Genomic DNA, 25,208 nt, shown 5'->3' on the forward strand with positions numbered 1-25,208 from the left:
ACAGGTTTGTTTTTTTCCCTATAAATCATGTTTTCATCAGGATCTTTCCATCCAAGATTTCATTTATGAGCTATTTTCCATTGTACACCAGGTGCTGATTGATCTGCAAAATGTGAGGAGATGGAAAAGTATTTTAAGGCATTGTTGCCCAGAGGTGATCCTTAGCATCTGACATCTTGGAAATCACTTTGCCTATATTCAGTCTTTTCCATATCCTCTCATCTTAGCCACTTCAGTTTCACACAAATAATACTATCCTGATCATAAAAGAAGATTAACACTATACAAGGCTAGTCACATATTGCTACTTTGGAAAAAGTGACTGCATTTATTTGTAATTCTTGGTCATAAAAATTCTTTCCTTAACACCCATCCAAATAATTATTCATCTCTCTGTTTGTCCCAAGTATATAGCTTCAGAAATTCAGCTATTCTTCTACATGCAAAACACAAACTCTAGTTCAAAACATTTTTGTTTGGACAATAGATATTCTTATATTTCCAGCTAGTAGCCAAAATACACATATTATTTAAACAGGTCAATATAAATTCCAGGGTCCAATACTGCAAACACTCACTAGCTTAACTTTATGCATGTGAGAAATCCAACTGAAGTCAGTGGAACTACTCACATCAATCAGAGTAAGCACTTGTGTGTTTGCAGGAATTGACTCAAGCTCTCGTCTGCTAATTGGAAACGTGTGCCTATCACAAGACCCCAACATTCTCCAGCAGAAATGCAAGTGTGCAACATACAAAAGTAGAAATAATACTGTACACAAAAAGCAGCTTCCAGCTAAGGAAGACTGCATACAACTCTTCAACCAGAGGAAGTTCTCCCTTCTGGCTTACCGGATAGACCTACTGCTTACAACCCAAGAATAAGAACAAACAGTGTACCTGCAGAATCATTAGTCTCATTGACTAGTTCTCTCTTAGAATACTGGTATCCAAAGTAAGTTCCTATTAGTGTCTGTAGTACAGTAATCTGCATTCTGTTCCACTGTTCAGTTTCAAGTAATCTCTAACATACTTAGGGTGACCAGATGTCCCAATTTTATAGGGACAGTCCCGATATTTGGGTTTTCTCCTTATATAGACGCCGATTACCCCTCACCCCTGTCCCGATTTTTCACACTTGCTATCTGGTCACCCTAAACATAACTATATCCAAAAAATAAAACTTGTGCTGCTTGTGTGCCTTTCTTACTTAGGGGCCAGATCTATGCCAACTTGCTGACATGAGTAGTCCTATTTAAAGAGGATTACTCACATGAGCCATGGCGCAGGATCAGCCTTTTAATCTAGGATCCAGATTTTTTTCTCCTGCTCTCTCTCCCCCGCTATTACAGGTTACATTTCTGGTGTACACATAAAAGTTGTACTAGTATAACACTGTCAGTTGGGGCAATATCCCCTTTAAGCCATGCATACACACAGCCATGCAGAAATGTGGTACCTCCTACACATCTCATGTGGCTATAAGCATGGCTGACAGCTAGACCACACTATACCTGCCAAAAGCCATGGCAGCTCCTCTTGGCACTGAGGACTGGCAGGAAACCTCGAGCCAGCAGGGAGCAGTAAGGATTTTTGGGGTGGAGTGCAGGGGAGGGGGGGGAACAAGCCAGGCTGTTCTTGTCTGGCCCAGCAGGGACCTATGGCAAGGGGATCCTGGGCTGCTACTTTTGGAACAGGGATGCCCAGTCTGTGTGCTCCTGTTCACTTCAGGCTATAATAGTAACTCCTTCCTGGGGGCACCTGGGGGTGGTGGCCATGGGGAGGAAAAGCAGGGTGGATGTGGGATAGAGAGGGAGAGGTCAACTTAGACAAAATTTATCATCACTGGAAAACTGAGAACATTGGAGACATTTCCATCATAAAAAAATATACATCACATTCAATAAATATGAACCTTACTACATTGTGGGTACATGGATAGTATCTGTAGAACAAAACACGTGTTTTCTTTTTCGCTACTGGTGTCATTGATGGTTCGGTGCTGATTTTTTTTTTCTTATTTCTTTTCCCAACCCCCCTGCCAAACTATTGATTGCTGTAGATTTTTGTTGTGTTACAGTCTCTTGTGTGGATATTACAATTTTCCTATGAGAGCATGCACTCTGTACCAATTGATCACCTGCACCAAATGGTTTTTATCTCCTGATCGTCCTGCAAAAACATCATGTTATTTTGTATGACACCAATTTTGCATGAAGCTAGAGTAAGGTTGAAAGTATGTCTATACTGCAAAAAAGTGTGTTCTTAGTTCAGGCTATTAACCCATTAGCCATCTCGGATAAGCAACTTGAGTTCAGCTCTCAAGCTCCCCCTCTTCTTTTGGCAATGTAGATCAGAGGTGGGCAAACTACAGCCCACGGGCCACATCCGGCCTGCGGGACCACCCTGCCCGGCCCCTGAGCTCCTGGCCAGGGAGGCTAGCTCCCGCCCCTCCCCTGTTGTCCCTGCTCCCCTGCAGCCACACCGCTGCAACAGGCAGCGCTCTGGGTGGCGGGCTGTGTGCTCCTGCAGGGCAACACAGCAGTGTGCCTGGCTCCGGCCAGGTGGCGCGGCTGCCAGAGTGGCATGGTAAGGAGGACGAGGGGTTAGATAAGGGGTAGGGGGGCAGTCAATGGACAGGAGCAGGGGTCGGTTGGATGGGGCGGAGGTTCTGGGGCAGGGGCAGTCAGGAGATGGAGGTGTGGATAGGGGTCAGAGCAGTCAGGGGACTGGGAGCAGGGGGATTGGATAGGGGGTGCGGGTCCTGGGGGCAGTTAGGGGTGGGGGTCCCAGGAGGGGGCAGTTAGGGAACAAGGAGCAGGGGGGATTGGATGGGTTGGCAGTTCTGAGGGGGGCAGTTGGGGGCAGGAAGTGGGAAGGGTCAGATAGGGGGTGGGGGTCAGGCTGTTTGAGGAGGCACAACCCGGCCCACCATACAGTTTTGCAACCCTGATGTGGCCCTTGGGCCAAAAAGTTCGCCCACCCCGTGTAGATTTTAAGATAACTTACTGTGCCCAACACACAGTCCAGTGCTCTAACCAGTAGACCATATTGCCTCACAGTAGAAGAGTAAAAAAAGAAAGAAGCAATGGATGGGCATGGAAGCTGAGCTACCCCTCACCTCTAGAGGAAGGTAAAGCACAGTGGGATGATGGTGGCAGGGGAAGCTTACAAAGTGTTTGTGCCCCTCCGTTATCCTGGTCAATGAATAAAGGACATCTGCTTGCTGGAACAGCAAACCTGAAATTTTCAGAAACAATAAACTTCCAAACTTTTTTAAAAAGGAGGAAGCAATTTATTGAGTACTGTGAGCCCCAGTTCCACTGGTCACAGCCAGGCCTGCCTTTCTGACGGGGTAATTTTTCTCTTGCAAATCTGCTTTTATTTTGCACCTACAATTAATTGTAGGCTTCAGGTCTTATCATTTAGATGCCTAAGCACTTGACTGGAGGTATAGATCAGATATTATATCCAGTTTTTTTTGCGGGGGGAAGGGGTGTTACCTACAATTAAGTTGTGGGTAAAATGTAAAGAGACGCAAATTGTACCCACAAAAAATTGGGGCTGCCTTAGGCAGTATCTTATAAGTGTGACTAACAGTCAAAGATTTTAGACCCTATCCATATTATTTAGAAGAAAAGGACTGAGGAGGTAAAGGGACGCATGGTGAGCTGGCTGTATTAAATGGTTTTGGTTTTATTAGAATTTGATGTAGAGTATATTCTGTGAGGCTCTGAGGTAATCAGCTGGCTTTAAGATACCACAATTTGACATTTTAGTCAATATCTTCATGTGTCAAATTGAAACATGGATGTTTTGCTTCCAGCATCTGTAAGTTCTTAGTGGATATCTGAATCAACCAACTTTTCTATTTTCCTTTCGATCCCCAGCTACACTGCCTGTCTCATAGGGCAAGAACTCCAACTGTATTCTCCGTTTTTAGAAACACTTTATTTATTGCATTAATATTAAAATGGAATTGTGTGCTTGTAGCCACACAGACTTCACCTTCTAGGTTTGGTGAAAAGGAGAGGTAAAGCTGTGTAGAATCTGCATATTTATGGCATCAGACTCAAAAATGTCTCCAGCTCTCCAGAAGCTTCACCTGCTCATTGAACAGCTGAGGTTATAAAACAGGACCCCCCAAGAGTGCCCTCAAGGCCTTTGAGTGATTGCTTGATATCACCTTTTGGGATCTATTGGAGACTTCCCATTGATCTCAGAATGAGACTTCCCATTTCATCTCTGCCCAGGCCACTTGAAGAGTAACACAGGGCTGTTGTTGGGTGTTAAGTCCCATTACATGTGAAATCCAAGTAAAGATTTGGCTTTCTGAGAAATGTTAATATTTATTTTAAACATGCAAAGAAAGTCCACAAGTATCCACATTAGCCATACCATATCTTACCAAAAAGAAATGCCTTTTCCTTCTGATTTTCAGAATAGTTTCCTCAGTTTTTTTCTCCCAGCCACTCTTTTGTGAGTTTTCATTCAAGGCCCCTTTGCAATAGCCCACTCACAAATTCCATATTTAGTTGTATCATCACCCATCATGCTATTAATAGAGGAAAAACAACTATTTCATAATTGTTTAGATGCACAGAAATATACAACTCAATTTTGAGCGCCATTTTCCTCATCAAATATTAATACCAACATTTGCATTTTGACAACTCTAAAAGGGAAGCCAAACCATTGCTTTTGTTTCATAATTTCCCCATTTCCCCTTGTTTACCTATCCCACATAATTGAAGAAGGAAATCATTCTTTAGCAGAAAAAAAAAATTTATGGGATAGTAGCCACAAGAAACTGGCCACGTGTCATCCCCTATCCCAAACTGAATCCAAACTTTTCAAGCTAACATCTTCTCCCCACACACAGAGTGGTTCTGGCAGAGATGTGGGGTGGCAGAGAAACCAGCTCTAGTGGAATTCCAGATAGCCATGAAAAAGAAACAAAATCACAGTGCAACATCTGGATATTTCATTGTGATGTTTTGGTGTGGATTTGTCACAGTACCAGAGACATCATGTTGCACCTATAAACATCACAATGGTAACACACTACTATGGTATGGCTTTACTTCTCTCTACAATGGCCACAGTGACAAAGTGACTCACTGCTTTAGGGCTGCACACCAGTGAGATGTTGCAGACAAAATCACTTGGTTCCATTCTTCTGCTAAGATTTTTCCATAAGCTAGAATACCTGATTCTTACTGGGGCTCTTCGAATACTGACAACCAATTGCTTATTGGAGGGAAGAAATCTCATATTATAGCACAATGTATTCTGTAAAAGAGGGGGGGGATTATAATGGAACTTGATAGAGTTGAGAGCCAAGGTATCCTTACATAACAGAAAACCACATAGTGAACAAGAGACTGTATATTAATTTATTGCCAATTAGGTTTTAAATGTTTTGCTTTGGTTAAAACCCAAGCTAGAACTACAGTAGTTTTAAAATTAGCAAAAGCAACACTATGGCTTAATACCAAAGAGAACACAATTAACATATTTCATTTAAAGGTTCCATTACTTTTTTTTTCCATTCAGTTTAATAATTATGGCTAACCCACTTCCACAGGGGAGTTGATGCTTTATCCCTTATTACCTGCAGCAGATTGTTGATCAGACCAGAAAAAGGTCTATCAGGATAGGATAAGATACAGTTTGAAAAAAGGAAGGGGGAATTAGCACTCAATTGTAAAACTACAGCTTTTAAGGTTGCACCCTTTGATGCTCAGAGACAGTGTTGCTCAGGAAGACTATGGAATTATGTTGATTTTCAATATATGAGAGAGAAGCATCTCTGTTTTTGTATAACTAAAAACACAATTTAGGCTTTGCTGAGCAGACTTATTCTTATATATAAGAGTGTGCCAGTCAATTACATCAAACAATTTCATTCAGGTCGCTAAACATCAGTAGGTAGCATGATTTAGAGCCAGCAGTGTATTATACAAGTGCACAGCAATTCTGAGATTTGGAATTGAAATGGAAATTGCAAGGTGGATGAATATTGACAGTAAGCACATACAGCAGCAGGGAGCCTCCTGCACTTAGGGACAGCCATATGACTAGCACTCTTTTCTTATAAGGAATTTTTCCCCTTCCTTCCACAATGCAAAAATGGTGTTTTTAATTCACAGTAATTTAATTGCTAGCAATTCAGTACAAATGTTTTTTTTTTAAATATAAAGGAGGAACAAAGTAATTATACTTAATTTCATGGTGGCAGATTCCTGAAAACCATCTTATTCTGTTGGGCAATTGAAGGCTTTATTTGATTTTTAAAAGAAAAAAAATGGATTGTTTGGGCTCTTTTTCCTCCAGAGGAAGAATTGGAACTGGAGATTACATTTGTATAATGAAGTAACATTTGAAGTGTTTTTTGTCTCCTTTCTCCTTTTTACTCTCCCCTCAAATAAATTGACGATTTACAACAGCATCTTCATACAGCAAGCTGAAGATGTTTTTTAAATGCCTGCCAGAGTTTGTTTACTTAATAAAAGCAAAGCTAGGATTCAGTCCTGTGAGGCGCTGAGTATTTCCTGTGGGGCACTGAAGCCCCTGAACTGACTTGGGTGACAAACACCACCCTGCATTATTGACCCAATCAATCATTAATGTCTGTGAAAGTTGCAACTCAAAACTGGCAGGCTCTGTTGAACAACAGAGCGGCACAAGCTTCCCCCAGGCAACTCGATACTGACCAGAATGCACCAGCTCTGAGGATGAAAGCGTAGTTTACTCTCCAGGCGTACTCAATCATTGGTCTACCTGCTACAACAGCCATCAGTAGGGCCAATTAGTATCACATTCTAGGGGTTGTGTGTGTTGTGGACACCTCTCCAGAAACAGTTTGACCAAGACCATCAACTCTTCTTGCACATGCCAAAGATCATCCTTCAGATAGCAAGGAGTTTGGTCATTGTTGACCTGGGCTGCATTTCAGCTGGCTATTGCCAATCCTCAGAACTATCCAGTACAGAACTAAATTTAAATTCTCTGCCCATTCCACCCTGCCACAGCCTATTTTTATTCATCTCTAAGAAAGGCAATTGATTTGTCGGGGGGGGCCACTCACTGCACATGGTATCTCCTCCTGATGGTTCTGGGGATTCGTTCTTGCTAGGCACTGCCATCTTCTAGCAGTTTTTCTACCCACAGTCTCTTTCATCCTGCAGCCTCTCTCACTTCTGGAGCTGTAGCTTCCTGTTCGTGGCTTGGCCCTCCAGCCAGCTCATTAATGTCCTTCCCGAGCAGCTGGCTGGCTGGCATCTCCAATGCCCTGCACCACTGCCCAGTGGCTGGTAGGGGAACCCAGGCCTGCCCTCTACACTGGGTTCCAGCCTAGGGACCCTATAACAAGCAGCCAAGGTCTGTACTGTCCTACCCCTTGCTGCTGTTTCCCTTAGCTTCTTCCTACTTATATGACTTCTTGTGCTTCCTGGGTTTGCCAGGCCAAGCTTCCCCCTCCTAGGGAATGACTGTAGACTACTTCCTTGCAATCTCATGCGTTCACAGCTCCTGGGCTTTAGACAGGCTCCTCCTATTCCTGATCAGCTGATCTCATTTCCAGTTAGTGGCCTTCTCCCTGTCTCCTTCAGGTGCAACCTGGGCAGTTAATTGGCCTGCCTAGCCAATTTAACCCCTGCAGGCCTTCTGTGGGGCGGGCACCCCGTCACAGGATCGTATTTACAACTGACTATTAAACCTTTAGAGTTAACAATGCAGCACTTGTTAAACTGATAACTCATATTGCACCCACTGTAACAATACCAATCAGGATTATATTGCTATATACAGAAATTAAACAGGACATCCACCACAATTGCTCACATGCTCACTATCATGTTTTAATTTTTTATTGATCATCATGTTTGTGACTGTGCACATACCAGATATTTTATTTGGTGCCATAGCTTATTATGGACATTCATTATTAATTATGGCTACGCTTTGTTTAGAGCTGGGGTCTTAACACAAAGCTACTCTTCTGCAATGGAGATGCAGCAGCTACTACAGGTGTTAAAGTGTGAGGACACAGGTGATTTAACAATGCCATTTTTTCACAGATCCAGTCAGGCACCCCTTCCAGCTGCCCCTCAGACTGCTAAGAGAGGAATCCGAGCCTCTGGGTCCCTGGTCCTGAACACAGTCCAGCCACTGTCCCAATTTGGGGGGTACCTAGGCACTCTCGGGGCACAGACATTGTGCCCTGTTCTCCATCCTGACAGTTTGCACCTGCTGTCCAGCTACCTAGCACCTAGAAGCATTGCTGAACCCTCAGACTCCCATATTTAAACACACTTTCTCCCAAAGCTTCTCAGTGACCGTGTAACCCTCTGCAGAGGCATACAGTAGTTGAGAGGCATATAAAACATCCCAACCACACTTTACACAGAAATCTAACACATTTGCTCTTTCACTTAAGCATACAAAGCACAAGAGAGAGTACAGATCATTTAGTAGACAAACATACTTCCTCACTGCAATGCCCCATACTAGCTCACTCTTTCCTTGGAATCACCTGGGATTAGGAAAACAGGCAGAGCTTCCTGCCTCATTCATCCCCTAAATGTTGGGTTGCTTCTCCCTCCTCTATACCTGGAGACAAAGAGTTGGATTCAAAAAGGATCTAGGTGCCTAATTACCACTTTATGTGCCTAAATCCCAGAATCAGACCCACTGGGATTCACAAAGCCCCCACTCAGCTGTCCTCAAACCCTGTAGGCACCTACATTTTTGCAGTAAACGTTCCTTAGATGGCTATGTTTTTGCCTCTGGACATGCACACTGCAGCCTCAGAGCTATGCTTGAAACAGAGAAAGACTGGCATTCCTCCACCTAGCTTGCCAAAGGGGACCGATCTGGTAAGTTTTCTACTGGATCAAACCCCTCTAGGCAAGCTTGTAAAAAGTGATCAGAGGAGAAGCCAGAGGACCACCCTCATAACTTTTAGCCCCATGGTCAGGGTACTCACCTGGGATGTGGGAGACCCATTTCAAGACCCCTCTCCTCCTGAGGAGGGAAAGGATTTTAAACACAAATTTGCCATGCTTCAGGTCAGTGCTCTAACCCCCGGGATATAGGATTTTCTGACATGGGGGTTTCCAAGTGAGTGGTCTAACTACCAGGCTATAGAGTTTGTTCGCTCTCACTGACCCAATGTCTTTTGGATGGTTGATCATCAAAGTTTAACTATTCCCTATTGTTCTTATTTTGCCACCAGCCTTTGGAGTTTCAGCCCAATTTAGAGGCTAACAGGGAATAGAGAAGGGAAAGATTTGCACATTCAAAGTGGCATTTACAGTCTGAATCAGCTACATACAAAGAGCCCCCAGTATCAAACACAGTTCCTAAACTGTACAGACAGATTCCCAAGTTGTCACATTATTGAAGTAATCAGAATGGACAGACTGTAAAAGAGAAAGTAAGTTCAACTGATTGTACATTAATGCCAGTTGTAGACTACGGTGCGCTGGTCACAAGAACAACAATTAAGTGCCTGCTTTCTACAAGCCATAGACTTCTATAGCCTGGCTTCTTTTCTACAAATCTTCTGTTCCATCCCTGCATGATGTGAGAAACACCCAAAGTATATTGGGACCGAAAAGGAGATAGACAGGTAGGATGGAGACAGAATGATGAAGGAAGTGTGGAAGCAGAAGCAAGGACACAAAGGGGTGAATGGGATAGACTCAGGGCAACGACAATTAGAAGGAAGGTCAATGGCTGATAGAAGAAAGTCTGCTAGAAAACAGTAGGAAAAACTTAAGGTGAAGCATGGAGACACTTTGAAGTCCGGAGGCATTTGTTTAATACAGCTGTTCTCAATCTTTAGTAACCTGAGGATCCCCATTTTGATTTAAAATTTTGGGAGACCTCCAAGCCCTCCCACTCAGCTCCAGGCCCTGCCCCCACTCCACCCCTTCCCCCAAGGCCCCAGCCCTGGCCCACCTCCTCCCACCCCTGCTCACTCCATACTCACTCCCTCTGTCGCTCTCTCTCCCCCACCCTCACTCACTTTCACCAGGCTGGGGCAGGGGGTTAGGGTACAGGAGGGGGGTAGGCTCTGGAAGGGAGTTTGGGTGCAGGAGGGGGTGAAGGATGCAGGCTCTGGGAGGGAGCTTGCTAGCCGGAGGGAGTGCAGGGTCTGGGAGGAAGTTTGCGTGCAGGAGGGGTGAGGGGTGTGGGCTCAGCTGAGCGGCACTTACCTCAGGTGGCTCCTGAAAGCGACTGGCACATCTCTCTGGTAGCAGCTCCTAGGCGGGGGGGTCAGAGGGTTTCTGCGCACTGCCCCTGCTCACAGGCCCCACCCCCACAGCTCCCATTGGCCACAGTTTCCGGGCAATGGGAGCTGCAGAGTCAGTGCTTGGAGCAGGGGCAGGGGCAGAGTGCAGAGACCCTCTGTCCCGCCCCCACCCCATGGCCACAGGAATGTGCCAGCCACTTCCAGGAGCAGCGTGGAGTCAGGGTAGGAAGCCTGCCTTAGCCCCACTGTGCTGCTGGACTTTTAGCACCTAAAATCTTCCAGTTTGGCTTCAGTAGCCTCTGGGAGATAGAGGGAGCAGGAGGAGTTGAGGGAAGGAGGGGAAGGAGTTCATCAGCGGGGCCCACGGACCCCCTGGAGTACCCTCGGGGACCCCCCAGGGGTCCGCAGACCCCAGTTTGAGAAACGCTGGTCTAATACAAGTAATAGAATGCAATGGAAGCATGGAGCTAGAAGAAGACAGGAGGGATGAGGGAGAAAAGAGTTGAACAGCAAAGATCAAACCACAAGACTTTAACTTAAGGATTCATGAGCTTTCTCCACCTCAACACACATGAAACACATCTTCCCCCTCTAAACAACACTAATGTAAACAAAAGAAAGGAAATAATTGGAGAAAAGGGTTGCGTTACAGAAGTGGGCTATGGAACGTCAAATCCTAGGCTCAAAATTATTGAAGCATATGGAGCTATTCTAATTATTTGCATTTGGAATGAGAGGATTCAGGAAATGATACAAAGCAACATCCATTACTTGTGACTTTTTAAATTCTGTTTCCATGACTTTTGCCTTTTTCACCACAAGCACAATTGAACTTCTGCCACGATCAAGATCATAGTCCTGGGATACTTTATCAAACATTTAAATCATGACTACAGCTTTCCTCTCATCCATTCTCCTTATCGCTCTTTTGAAGAACGGAATTAGAGTAATCCAACATGATTTGGGTTTTGTTTTGTTTTGCAAAGCCACGCTGACATTCACTCAGTAAGCCAGGTACTGCACATTATCCCTGATAACAATTTCTAGGAAAATTATGGACCAGAGGCATATTGGGAACGTATCCAGTATGACAGTTCTACTGTGGCTGTATCCACTAATAATACATGCATTCTTTCTCAGTAGATATGAATCTAGTTCTGATTTGAAAATGGTGGTAGCAGTCACTGTAATGCAGCCTTTGATTTAACACTTCTATAAGTTCTCCACTCTTTATGAGATAATTTTATACCTACGTTATTTTTTCAGTCTTGTTTATTTTGAGCTCATGTCCTCTAGTCCTGTGATTTAACATTAATTCAAAGATGTTATTTACAGTACATCTACTCTCAGTATCTCCTTTAGCATCTTAAAATGCAAGAGGTTTTCTTTTCTCCAGAGATTTCACAAATCATTTTTTATTCAGGCTTTCTGCTTAAGTCAAACCATACAGCATTCCTGTTTATTTACTCTTCAGTGGCTTTTCTATAGTACTCTGCTCAAAAGTCAGCACAAAATCTTAATGGGTCCAAACTGTGCCATTGAGCACTAGAAGAATTTCCTATTGTTCTGTGCCCTTCCTCCTATAACACAGTCGTTTTTTTCCTCTTTTGACCATAGTCATATCCTGTGATTATCGTTGTCAGCACCTCTTCAAGATCCTAATCTGCCCTGAGTTCTGGAGAATGTCCCTACTTAAGCCTAATTAGTTCTAGGCCTTGTCTACACTACACATTTTTTTCGACAAGTCAGGTTTTGTCTACAAAATAGTGGAGGTGTACACGCAGCAATGCGCCTTCTGCCAACAAAATGAAACCACCTCGATGAGAGGCATAGAGCTTTTTGCGGCAAAGTTATATTGACAAAGTATCAGTGTAGACACCTTGCATGGTTATGTCTTCATGTCACCATGGCTTGATGAAATACATCCTAGAATACTCAAGGTGCTGACTGAGGCGACATCTGAGCCATTAGCGATTATCTTCTAAAAGTCATGGAAGACAGGAGAGATTCCAGAGGACTGGAAAAGGGCAAATATAGTGCCAATTGGTAAAAAGGGAAATAAGGACAACCTGGGAAATTACAGACCAGTCATCTTAACTTCAGTACCCAGAAAGATAATGGAACAAATAATTAAGCAATCAATTTGCAAACACCTAGAAGATAATAAGGTGATAAGTAACAGTCAAAACAAATCATGTCAAACCAACCTAGTAGCTTTCTTTGACAGGGTAACAAGCCTTGTGGATGTGGGGAAGTGGTAGCTGTGGTATACTTTGACTTTAGAAAGTCTTTTGATACTGTCTCACATGACCTTCTCATAAACAAACTAGGGAAATACAACCTAGATGGAGCTAAGGTGGGTGCATAACTGGTTGAAAAAACAATTCCCAGAAAGTAGTTATCAGTAGTTCAAGCTGGAAGGCATATCAAGTGGGGTCCTGCAGGGATTAGTTTAGTGTCCAGTTCTGTTCAATATCTTCATCAATTATTTGGATAATGACAGAGAGAGTATGCTTATAACATTTTTGGACGATACCAAGCTGGGAGGGTTGCAAGTGCTTTGGAGGATAGGATAAGAATTCAAAATGATCTGGACAAACTGCAGAAATGGTCTGAAGTAAATAGGATGTAATACAATAAGGACAAATACAAAGTAATCATAAGAACAGCCATACTGGATCATACCAAGGTCCATCTAGCCCAATATCCTATCTTCTGACAGTGGCCAATGCCAGGTGCTTCAGAGGGAATGAACAGAACAGGTAATCATCAAGTGATCCATGCCCTGTCACCCATTCACAGCTTCTGGCAAACAGAGGCTAGGGACAGCATCCCTGCCTATCCTGGCTAATAGCCATTGATGCATCTATCCTCCATGAATTTATCTAGTTCTTTTTTGAGTGCTGTTATAGTCTTGGCCTTCACAACATCCTCTGGCAAGGAGTTCCACAGGTTGACTGTGCATTGTGTAAAGAAATACTTCCTTTTGTTTGTTTTAAACCTGCTGCCTATTAAGTTCATTTGGTGATCCCTAGTTCTTGTGTTATGAGACAAAGTAAATAACACTTCCTTATTTACTTTCTCCACACCAGTCATGATTTTATAGATCTCTATTATATCCCCTCTTAGTCGTCTCTTTTCAAAGCTGAAAAGTCCCAATCTTATTAATCTCTCATCAGATGGAATGTTTTTCAAATGTCCACTTAGGAAGGAACAATCTGTTGCACACATATTAAATGGGAAATGACTGCCTAGAAAGTAGAACTGTGAAAAGGGATCTGGGGGTCATATTAAATCACAAGGTAAATATGAGTCAATTGTGTAACTATTGCAAATAAAGCAAACATCATTCTGGGATGTATTAGCAGGAGTGTTGTAAACAAAACACGAGAAGTAATTCTTCTGCTCTACTCCACATGGATTAGGCTTCAGCTGGAGTATTATGTCCAGTTCTGGGTGCCACATTTCAGGAAAAATGTAGACAAATTGGAGAAAGTCCAGAAAAAAGCAACAAAAATGATTAAAGATCTGGAAAACATGATCTCTGAGGGAAGATTGAAAAAATGGGGTTTGTTTAGTCTGGAAAAGACAAGACTGAGAGGGGACATGATAATCATTTTTAAGTACATAAAAGGTTGTTACAAAGAGGAGATAGGCAAATTGTTCTCATTAACATCTGAGGATAGGACAAGAATCAATGTGCTTAAATTGCAGCAAGGGCAGTTTGGGTTGGATTTTAGAAAAAACTTCCTGTCAGGGTAGTTAAGCACTGGAATAAATTGACTAGAGAGGTTGCATTGGAGATTTGTAAGAGTAGGTTAGACAAACACCTGTTAGGGATGGTCTAGTTAACTAGTCCTGCCATGAGTGCAGATGACTGGACTAGATGATGCCTTGAGGTCCCTTCCAGTCCTACGATTCCATAGAAAGAGTTCAATAATCCAAGCATACATTTCTGAAATGTTTAGAATGAAACTGTGGGCCCATTGAATCAATGGGAGTTTTACCAATAACTTCACTGGGGCCAGGGTTTCAGCCACAATATTTTTTCCCTTTAGGTATGATCCTCTATCTGTACCTGGCTTCTTCTCATCTACCTCTCTTTCTCCTGAGAGAGCAGCCACTCTCTTTTAGCAGCTTGTCATAGATGACCACGCTGATTTCAAAATGGGTTAGAAAAAGCATTCTGGAAACCTTTCAAGAGGGATTAAAAGCAGTTTCTTTCCCTCCAGACTGTTGCCTTTCCCTTCCCCTCCACGCACACCCCACCCCACCATCTTTACACCTCAACAATGATGTATGTATTAGTGCACATCTTTTCACTTGGAAATATCTCTGAAAAAAAAAATCACAGAAAAGCATTTTCTGACTCAGGTCTTCTAATCAAATTTAAAACAAAAATGGTCCAAGCTTGAGGAAAGCTAGAGCAAACTCCAGAAGCAAAAAATGCAGATGCCATACTTCTCTCAATGCCTCTCAAGTTTGATCCAACATGCATCCTGCAAGGTGACTACTTTACACATCTAGAGTGTGATTTACAAAAAGGACTTAAGTGACATTCATTGGGACTCACATTCCTAAGTCACTCAAGCACTTTTGAAAATTCTACGCCTATTTACTTTCAGGAAAGTTGAATCAAGGTCTTATTAAAACTCCTTATTTCAGTTAATCCCATAGAACAAACCTGAAAAAGCCCAAGGGAAAAATTTGATTTTTCAGTACAGTAAATACCTGGACAGATATACACTCTGTCTTCCTGAACAGGAATAGTCATAGGAGAGGTCATTAAAAGACCACAAGTCACCAAAACTTTCAGTCACCACATAGCTTTGGGCTGATGGTGTCCAAACCAATTGCTGTAAATTCTGACTTTACATTTCTTACATTTTTTAAATTAATACTTATTATAGCATTCTTTATACCAAAGTCTTCAATGGATTTTTAAGTATATTTTAAAAGTTCAAAACTATTTTGTTTAATTTATCACATCTAACAAAGCAAATGGAACCATTTATTCCTGGTTCAAAATAATTGAGTTTTATTAGCCTGTAAAAACTACATCCAATAGAATTTCAGAAAATTAAGAAAACCCATCTCATCTCTAGCATTTTCCATGCAGTTTCTATTCAGAGCAAGGCATCCAGATTTGAAAATAAATTACAAAGGCATGATGGGCAAAAACGGAATTTTTAATGTTGTCGCGACAACTTAAATAAATCAAAGTCACCATTGAGGGCCCTAACCAGATAAATATAGACATGAAATTTGTGATTCATGACAATTTAATAAATGATTCATGGCAGTAAACAAGTAAGCAAAATCAGTAGTTTTCCCCTCTACCTAACTCTAATCTAGCTTCTTTGTACTCCACTGACATTACATCTGAGGCTAATTATGATACTTTTAAATATATTTCCCTGTATATAAACATATCTTCCTCATTAGTATATTATAGACACAAGGTGGGTGAGGTAATATATTTTATTGGACCAACTTCTTTTGGGAGGGACCAACTCAAAAAGCTCTCTCATCAACAGAAGTTGGTCCAATAAAAGGTTTTATCTCAGCTACCTTGTCTAACATCCTGGGACTGACATGGTTACAACATCATCATTAGTATATCACTTTCCCAAACTGATGTTTAAGAAATATAATTGAGATATGCACCTACCTAGAATGTGTCACATATATAACCACTGTCCTAAACATCTCAATACCAAAACAGTCTTTACTAGACAAACAAAAAATACATTATTTGTTAGCAGCACAATAATGTGACAGATAGCTTCTTATTCTCTGACTTGCTAAAGTTGATTGCTATATGGCTTCATCCAATTGGCTATAGATTCTGTGGACATGTGTCATAGGAGCATGGCTGCCCCCCATAGCACCCTGCTGGCCAAGCATGACACTGCCAGCACTCCCTGCCTCAGTATCTCTCCCAAAGATGGGTCTCCTCAGCTCTCCACACACAAGTCTGTGCTGAAGATGTGGCTTTTCCCTCCAGCCAAGCGATAAACAAATGTAAGCCTTCCAGGGCAACAAAGGTCCAACTAAAGAGTCCTAAGCAAAGAAAAAGATTCCTCTGCACTTTGGGGCTTTACTTCACCCTGCTCTGTAAGCCCTGTTCCCAGCCCCTGGTGGGTTACATTTGTTAGTCTTTCCCCTGCTCTGGTATAAAGTACTTGGCCCCCAGGCTGCTTCCCCCAGAGTACCATTCTCAGCCCCTTTCTGGGCTCTGTGCCTTTTCCTTCCCTGCTCTGTTATAGAGCCCTCCATCCCCTGGGGTACTCAACCTACAACAGATCCAGGCTCAGGGTCTTCCAGCAGAACCTACCTACTTACTCTCTGTAATTCCCTCCCCCAGTCTGAGCTCTCTCAGTCCTTTTATAAGGCCCAGGTATCCATTAAATTATCACCTGACCCACCTTAATCAGGTAAGAAGCAGCTAATTAATTATGGCACAGGTGAGGCTGGCACTATCTGCCCTTAATGTGGCCAGTCACCCTCTGACAACATGCCATTAGTCATGCATTTATGACAGTTGGTCTGAGATGGGGTTTAAACTCTTCTCTGGTTTCAGTGGAAGTTAACGAAATCACAGTGGTCTGTGCTGCTCCGTTACAAAAGTGGATAGCAAAACAAGATTAATTGGGGAAGTGGAGATAAAGAAAGGACACAACCCCCTCATGTCACAGAATAAAATGAGTGTTTATGTCATTCAGTTTGCACCAAAAGAGAGATGGTGAGAAAAATTCCTTAAAACGGAAAATGAAAGTAACGTAGATACAAATTTATATGGTATAACTATGTCATTCAGGGGCATGGAGTACCTACACCAATGGGAGAAGTTCTTCTGTCAGCGTAGGTAGTGTCTTCACTAAGAGCTACAGTGGTACAGCTGCACCACTGTAGCGCTGTAAGTGTAGACAAGCCCTAAGTGCTGAATGCTTTTGAATCCCATTGAAGGTGAAGGAAGTTAAATGCATTTCATATAAGAACATAAGAATGACCCTACCAAGGGTCCATCTAGCCCAGTATCCTGTGTCCTTTTACTCACAACCATTGATTTGCCTGAGGCAGTACAGTCAGTTATTCCTCCCCCTTCAGAAACAAAACAAAACAAAAATAGCAATAGAAAATATTGCTGACATGGAAGCTTTAAGTGTAGGTTTCATTATTACACTAATACAAATAGGCAGTAGGCATCCTGCAAGGAAGTAGTTAAACAGTGGCCAATGCCAGGTGCCCCAAAGGGAATGAACAGAACATGTAATCATCAAGTGATCCATCCCTTGTTGCCCATTCCCAGCTTCTGGCAAACAGAGGCTAGGGACACCATTCCTGCCCATCTTGGCTAATAGCGATTGATGGACCTATTCTCCATGAATTTATATAGTTCTTTTTTGAACCCTGTTATGGTCTTGGCCTTCACAACATCCACAGGTTGACTGTGCTTTGTGTGAAAAAAGACTTCCTTTTATTTGTTTTAAAACTGCTGTCTATTAATTTCATTTGGTGACCCCTAGTTGTTGTGTTATGAGAAGTAGTAAACGACACTTCCTTATCTACTTTCTCTACACCAGTCATGATTTTATAGACCTCAATCATATCTCCCCTTAGCAGTCTCTTTTCCAAGCTGAAAAGTCCCAGTCTTATTAATCTCTCCTCATATGGAAGCCGTTCCATACCCCTAATCATTTTTGTTTCCCTTTTCTGAACCTTTTCCAATTCCAGTCAATCTTTTTTGAGATGGGGTGACCATATCTACACACAGTATTCAAGATGTGGGCCTACCATGGATTAATATAACGGCAACACGATATTTTCTGTCCTATTATCTATCCCTTTCTTAATTATTCCCAGCATTCTGTTCGCTTTTTTGACTGCCGCTGGACATTGAGTGGATGTTTTCAGAGAACTATCCACAATGACTCCAAGCTCTCTTTCTTTAGTGGTAAAAGCTATTTTACACCCCATCATTTTATATGTATAGTCGGGATTATGCTTTCCAATGTGCATTTATTAACATTAAATTTCATGTGCCATTTTGTTGCCCAGTCACCCAGTTTTGAGAGATCCTTTTGTAGCTCTTCACAGTCTGCCTGGGTTATAGAAAATTATAAATTATAGAAAATATACTAAACTACACAAGATCAGACCCTAGTGTAGCAAATAATTTCAGAAACTAGTGAATAACATAATGGGCCAACCTCATCAGTTCCATTGATTTTGGTCATGATGTGTGGTACAAGCGGAATCAAGAAGCATATATGCCAACCCTTTGAGGGCCTGGAAGAACATACCATCTCTTAACTTTTATTAATCCTGGAAAGTCCAATGCCCCATAACTATCAATTTTATCTGAAGGGCAAGTTAAACTATAACTGTGCTTCTGGGTCTTCCATGAGGATATTTCTGTCTCATATTCAGCTTGCTCTCTGTGTGATTTTAGCATTGTCCCTTTTTCTTCTCTTTTGCTTTGACTTCTTCTCTGCGAATCTGAATTGGCCTTCTATATTTTTCTTCTCTTTGCTTTTATGTGTGTCCTTTTCATTCATCTTTTCTTAGAATGTAGGCATGGCCCTTCATAAAAAAACAAACAAGAAAAAGAAGGGCCTTTAAGTTCCTACCAGAACACTTTTGATTAGACTGGTTGGAGAAAAAAAACAACCCAAAATTATTTTAAACAGTGATTTAGAAGGGCTGGAATGCACTACAGCATATAAACAGACCCAAATACAGACTGCAATAAAATCAATTTTAATTTCCAATTAGATAGAAAGAAGTACCAGAAGTAAGTGTCCTTTTACTCACAACCATTGATTTGCCTGAGGCAGTACAGTCAGTTATTCCTCCCCCTTCAGAAACAAAACAAAACAAAAATAGCAATAGAAAATATTGCTGACATGGAAGCTTTAAGTGTAGGTTTCATTATTACACTAATACAAATAGGCAGTAGGCATCCTGCAAGGAAGTATTTAAATAGGTCAATATTGAGAGAAATTTCAAAGTACTGGTCAGAACAGGTTTAGCAATGTTGGAAAGCACCCACATACCGAGGAAAGTAAAATAGACTTACTCTATCACTGGTGAAACTTCAGCTGACTTACCTCAGGGATGAATGTGGCCCAATGGTGTTTCTTTCTTTGTTTTACAAGCAGTAGTGTGACTCAGGAATGTCACCACTGCTATTTTTAGCCTTGCAGCCTGAGCCCTACTAGCCTGAGTCAATTGACCCAGGTTCTAAGACTCAGCATCACACATTTTAATGTGAAGTGTAGACATACTCAGAGGTACTAAATGATGTTGCATACCTTTTAGGCTAACTAGCATCCTATTAGCAGAAGAAAAAATCACTTCAGAGTAAACTAACAATTTTTCTTAGGCACAGGATACAGTGAACAAGCTAAGTAAGACTGGAATCAAGGTTGTCAGCAGATGTGGTTCAAGGGCTTAACGTCATATGTGGTTAGGTTAACATAGGTTATGTCTACACTGCAATGTAAGCTCGGGTTCACGTTCAGGTTCAAGCTCAATCCCCCTCTTGTCTACACACATATCTGTCTGACTCAGGTCAGTAAGCCCTCAGGACCCAGACCCTAGGACCTAGCAAGGGTAGGTCTGACCCAAGTCCCACTGAGCTCAGGTCCGGGTTCCCAGACTCATGTCCTGAGAGTCCACCAATGCTATCCCACAATCCCATGGGCCAGTGTTGCTTGATCTTTCTATCCCAAAATTAGCCAGTCGATGCTCAGGAAATGGAAACAACCACCTTGGTTCAAGAACAGCTGCTCTGCATTTAACCCTTTCATTTTATTCTGACTGCAGAACTGCAAACACAGTGAATCATCTCCTGCGTTAACGTGGACCACTTCAAGAAGGCATCTTTTGCCAAGCGAACTGCTACCCGGTCATGGGAGCACAGTCAGATTCTGGTAAACCTCTGGTGCGAGCTGAGCAAGATGTTTGACTTTGGTAAGAGCACTAGAAATGATGCTGAGTACCAAGAAATAGCGGACAAGCTGGCAGAATCGGAGATTAACCTGACTGCTGACCACGGAGTGGATTTAAGCCGTCATTCAAGAATGACTACCAGAAAGCAAGGGATAAGAACCACACCTCTGGGAACTCCCCGTCATCCTGTCCCTTTTATGATCAATTTGACTGGGTGCTGGGTACTGTGAGTTCCTAGCAGTTCATGACAGCCAGGTTAGCTGGCATGGCGACCTGCTGACCACCAAATCTAACACAGCACTGAAGGGGAGCAAGAAGCTGCCAGATCATGCTAACAAAGTGACTCTGATGCTCAAACCGGTCCCCATGAGGCTTTGCCATCAGAGCAGGTGCAGCACATCCCGGATCCATTTGATGTCGCCCAGAGGAACAGCCCACCGTGGAAATGGCAGCAGCAGCAACAGAAAAGGCAGAAGTAGCCCTACCGCTGGGTAAATATTTGGCTCCATGTCTGTTATTAATATATGAATGAGAGGGATTTCCAGGTTATGACCCATAGCAATGATTTTGCAAGCCATGGGTAGCAGCTTGTATCTCTTAATGTTGGAATGCATACCAGCACTTTGGATTCTCCTCACCACCAATTCCACATGGATTTCACAATCGATACCAGAAAGTGAAAACAACATTTAAAGTAGCATTTTAACATTAATTTTTTTACTAGATAGTTGCACATTCTTACAAAGACATGCTGGGTGTCTTAAAAGTAAGAACTGTACATTGCCTTCCCTTTTAGTATGCTGCATTGTACAATTCGGCGACATCATGTAACCAGCTGCCTGTAAACTGTACAAGGAGAAAGGGGAAATGTAGTAAATGGGAGACAAAAATCTCTGTCCAAAATATGGCTGGGAGGCTTATACACAGTCCAAAAGTATGCCAGAGAAGTGGGCATGCTGGCTGTGTAGTTCTTTGAGAGTATGTATTGCCATGTGCGTTTGCATGTAATCCAGTAGATGCAGTCAGAGCAGGCTGTATTGTAAACTGCAGATGCACCTGCAGAAAGTTTTCAGCAGGTTACAGGGAGGCAGTAATCCATGTAGATGCTAGCACAACATCCTGTTAATTCTCCCATAAATTTTCACCCAATCCCGGCTGCTGATCATTGCAAATTTTTCCTATAATAGGAACTCCAGATAGGTAGTTATATTTTGAGGCAGGGTATATTTTCTGGGCCCTCCCCTCTAGGTCACCAGCCCCCACTGCGCTTGTACACACATTGCTCAGTCACCATAAGCCCGAAAACCTCTTTTACATACACGGCTGGGTTGCCCCTGGTAGTTTGGACTAGAGTGTCCCTTTGCCATTCAGGAACTATCAGCATTCTTATGTTCTCCAGAATGTGGAATGCCTGAAACAGTTGAGAAACCATTAGTAGTAAACCATGGCAACTGTCTCCCTCCCCTATTCCAAGGCTAAAATGGTCTGCAATATTTAAACATATCATTTATAATTTTTCCCCTTACCCTTATGAGTGCAGGCTATACACTCTGCTTTACTCTGAGTGAAGAAGACAGAGTGCAGCAGAAAGGCTTGTCTGCGAGGCTGCTTGAACTAATGACCGCAAGAGCTCAGGCTCTTGCTCCACCCGCACCACATCCTGAGTCCCCTTCTTGGTACCATGTCCAGAAGATCAGGAACACATTGGACAATACTGTGGTTAGATGGCCCATGCAATCAGAACTGAACAATAGATGAACAAGGCAAATGCCCCCCCTGCAGTCTTCTACCACACCCCACCCCACACACACACCCGGAGCAGTGCCAAGCACATGCAAAAAGGAGAAAGACAAAAGAGAAGGGGTGGGGAAGGTCAGGGGACACATGGAAGAAGGAGATTTATTTATTTGTTTGCATAGGTTTCACTGTTCAATGTTTATGTTATGCACTTTATTTTATTACTGGGTTTTGTGTTTTCATGAGACCTGGCCTGCTTTTCAATTCTTTAATTTTTTTGATTTATTTATCTATTTGGTAAGTCAGCCATGGTAACAAATAAAGGCATTTATTTCATTAGGAAACTTTATTACCCTCACTGCCTCACATCATATTATGTGTATTTCAAAGAATAAAGATTAAGACAAAACTGGGAAGTTGTATCTAAACACAATTTCTCAAAATATCTTTTCAGATCAAGCCATAATGAAAATCCACAGTTCCTATGACAAAAGCCACCATTCCCCGCCACCACCACACACACTGTATAAGCAGTCAGCTCATCCATAATTAAAAATGTATCGCAATCCCCCACTCATAGTGTACCGCAATAGTATTTCATTTACCTTTAACATTGCTGTAGAAGCACATTCATAAACATACTATATCCCATCTTCTGCTAGTCCATAATGTGGGCACACAAACCATCCCTGATTTCTGTTCCCCACGTTCATTCTGTTCCAATTGTGAAAGGTGCACTTTTGGTTGAGTGTGCTTCAGCAACTCATTACTGTCATGGGTCCGCTCAGGTGAAAATGGCTCATCTTTGGCTTCACAAAGATTGTGAAGAGCACAGCAAGCCACAATAATGTGGACAGCATTGATGACACTGGAATCCAAATGATTCTGTAAACAGCACCAGCAGGATTTCAATCTGGCAAACTTACAATCAACCATCATTCTACACCAACTGAGAGTGTAATTAAACTTTCTTTTGCCAGGACCTTGGAGATCAGGATATGGCTGCATAACTAAAGGCAAATAGGGATATATTAGGTCCTCTAGAAAAACAGTAAGAACCGTTACTATATTTATGACAATGTCATTTGTTGGGAATAGTGTCCCGGCCTGTCTATGAAGTGAAGGTAAACTCCTGAATGGTGGAAAAGCCTGGCACCATGCACTTTTCACTGTAGCTCACACTGACATCCATAAATCAGCCTCTGTGGTCAATAAGGGCCTGCATAACAATGAAGTAGTGCCCTTTGCAATTTATGTACTCGTATGCTCTTTGAGGACAGCAAACTATGGACACATGAGACCTATCAATGGCCCCAGCACACTTAGGAAACCCCATTCTCTCAAAACCGGTAATGACTTCAGGGACATTGTTTATGCCCCCACCCTCAGGTAAATCACACACCTGATCGCCTCAGAAACCTCCACCACCACAGTCCCCACAATCAACTTGCTAACATCAAATTGGTTGGCCACAGATGTGTAGTAATCAGAAGTAGCCAGCTTCTAGATTATTATAGCAACCCACTTGTGAACCAGCATGGCCTTGTGTGTGTTTCCTGACAGTGGAGGGTCAGAGCAAACCACTTACAAAGCTCCAGAAATGTCTCTTTCTTCATGCAAAAGTTCTGGACCCCTTGCTAATCATGCCAGGGCCACATGAAGATGTGATCCAGAAACACCAGTCTACACAGGGGGCATCAGCAACTATGCCAAGAGTCATGAGCAGCATCAACCAGTTGGAGTCTGCCACGTCTGTATCACCCTCTTCCTCTGATAGATGCCTATAGTAATGCCACTGAAATGTCCACCAGCGTCTCATAGAATCTGTGACCATTTCCTGACAGGAGTGAAAGTGCAGACAGGACAAGTTCTCCAAACGGTGCCTCTTCCATGTTGCTGGCTATGATTGCCAGGAGCATGCAGACCCAAAAGATGGCTTGGCAGGATGTGTAAGCAGGCTGAGATGACTTCTGGAAAAGTGCTGTGGGATGGACAGTCAAGTTTTCCCCATGGTGCACTACAAACAAAGGGCTAAAGCAGCTACACCTAGGGAAGGTACGAAGCAGCCTGGGTTGACTTAGGTCTGTGTAGTGCAGTGTGCACATGGGTATGAGACCCAGGTCCAAAAATTCTAACCAATGTTCAATGTGGAAGCTCAGGTGCAGGCTTAAAAACATGGAGCCTGCATGCTTTAGTTCTATAGACCTAGTGTAGACATACCATAGCCAGACTGAGTCTGAAATGGAGTCTCTGGTGAGTTAGCTGAACTCTGCATTCAGGATGATTCTGTATAGCAGTGGCAATGAGAGACACTTTAAAAAAAAATCACTTTATTTGGATGAGTAGTTTAAAAAGGGATTAGCATGATGGAGATTCCTTAGCAGTTGCAACAGTGTTACTATATAGCAAATGTATTCAGCAAACAAATAGACCTGTTTACACATAGATGCAAGTGAATTGGCATTGGTTTGGAGTTTATTTGCAATGGCCTCCTGTGTTTGCAGCAGATTACTGGTGGCCAATGACTTTGACAAAATATGGCACTTTTAAAAGTTGCTCTCTATGATGGTGACATTAGTTCAATGTAGTGATATACTGATGCAGGGGTGTGCTAGTTTGGTCCAACCATTTAGGAAGATGTGAAGATCGATCATGGTGTTTGATGCTTTCAACTCTTAAAGCATAACATAGTCAAAATATTTACAATGAAACTGCAGAAACTATCACATATTATTTAACATCTGTATTGCCAAAAAGGTCTCTTAAGGACACTGGCAGCACAGATGGAAGTGCAAGGAGAGTTACATTCTGGCTCCTGCTCTACTCCTGACTCAGTGCAGCTATGAACTGTCCCTTACTTAGGCAGGATTGTAGGGTTACAGTCCAGCCCTTTGTGCTTTCTTATTTGGGCTGTAGCCTATAGACATAGCTTAAAGATATTTTATGTAGCAGTAATGAAAGAAACCTACAGGCCTATCCTGTAAAATATTTAGCTTAAGTAGTTAAATTAAAGCGTTGAGGTCTATGACCCTAGCAGAAATTGAGTTACCCAACAGTGTTATTGGGGAACTGGGAATATTAGGCTGAGGAGATTTTTTTGTATAAAATAATACTAGGTTACTGCAGGAATTTGCACTGATGCCAGTTTTTGGATATTTTAGGATAGGAACATCTGCAAATTACAATCAGAAACTTTCCTGGGCAATGAATTGATGTATATGATAATAAGCTGAGATCACTAATATACTAACCT

This window comes from Trachemys scripta, chromosome 2 (genome assembly GCF_013100865.1).
Source record: "Trachemys scripta elegans isolate TJP31775 chromosome 2, CAS_Tse_1.0, whole genome shotgun sequence".
NCBI lineage: Eukaryota > Metazoa > Chordata > Testudines > Emydidae > Trachemys > Trachemys scripta.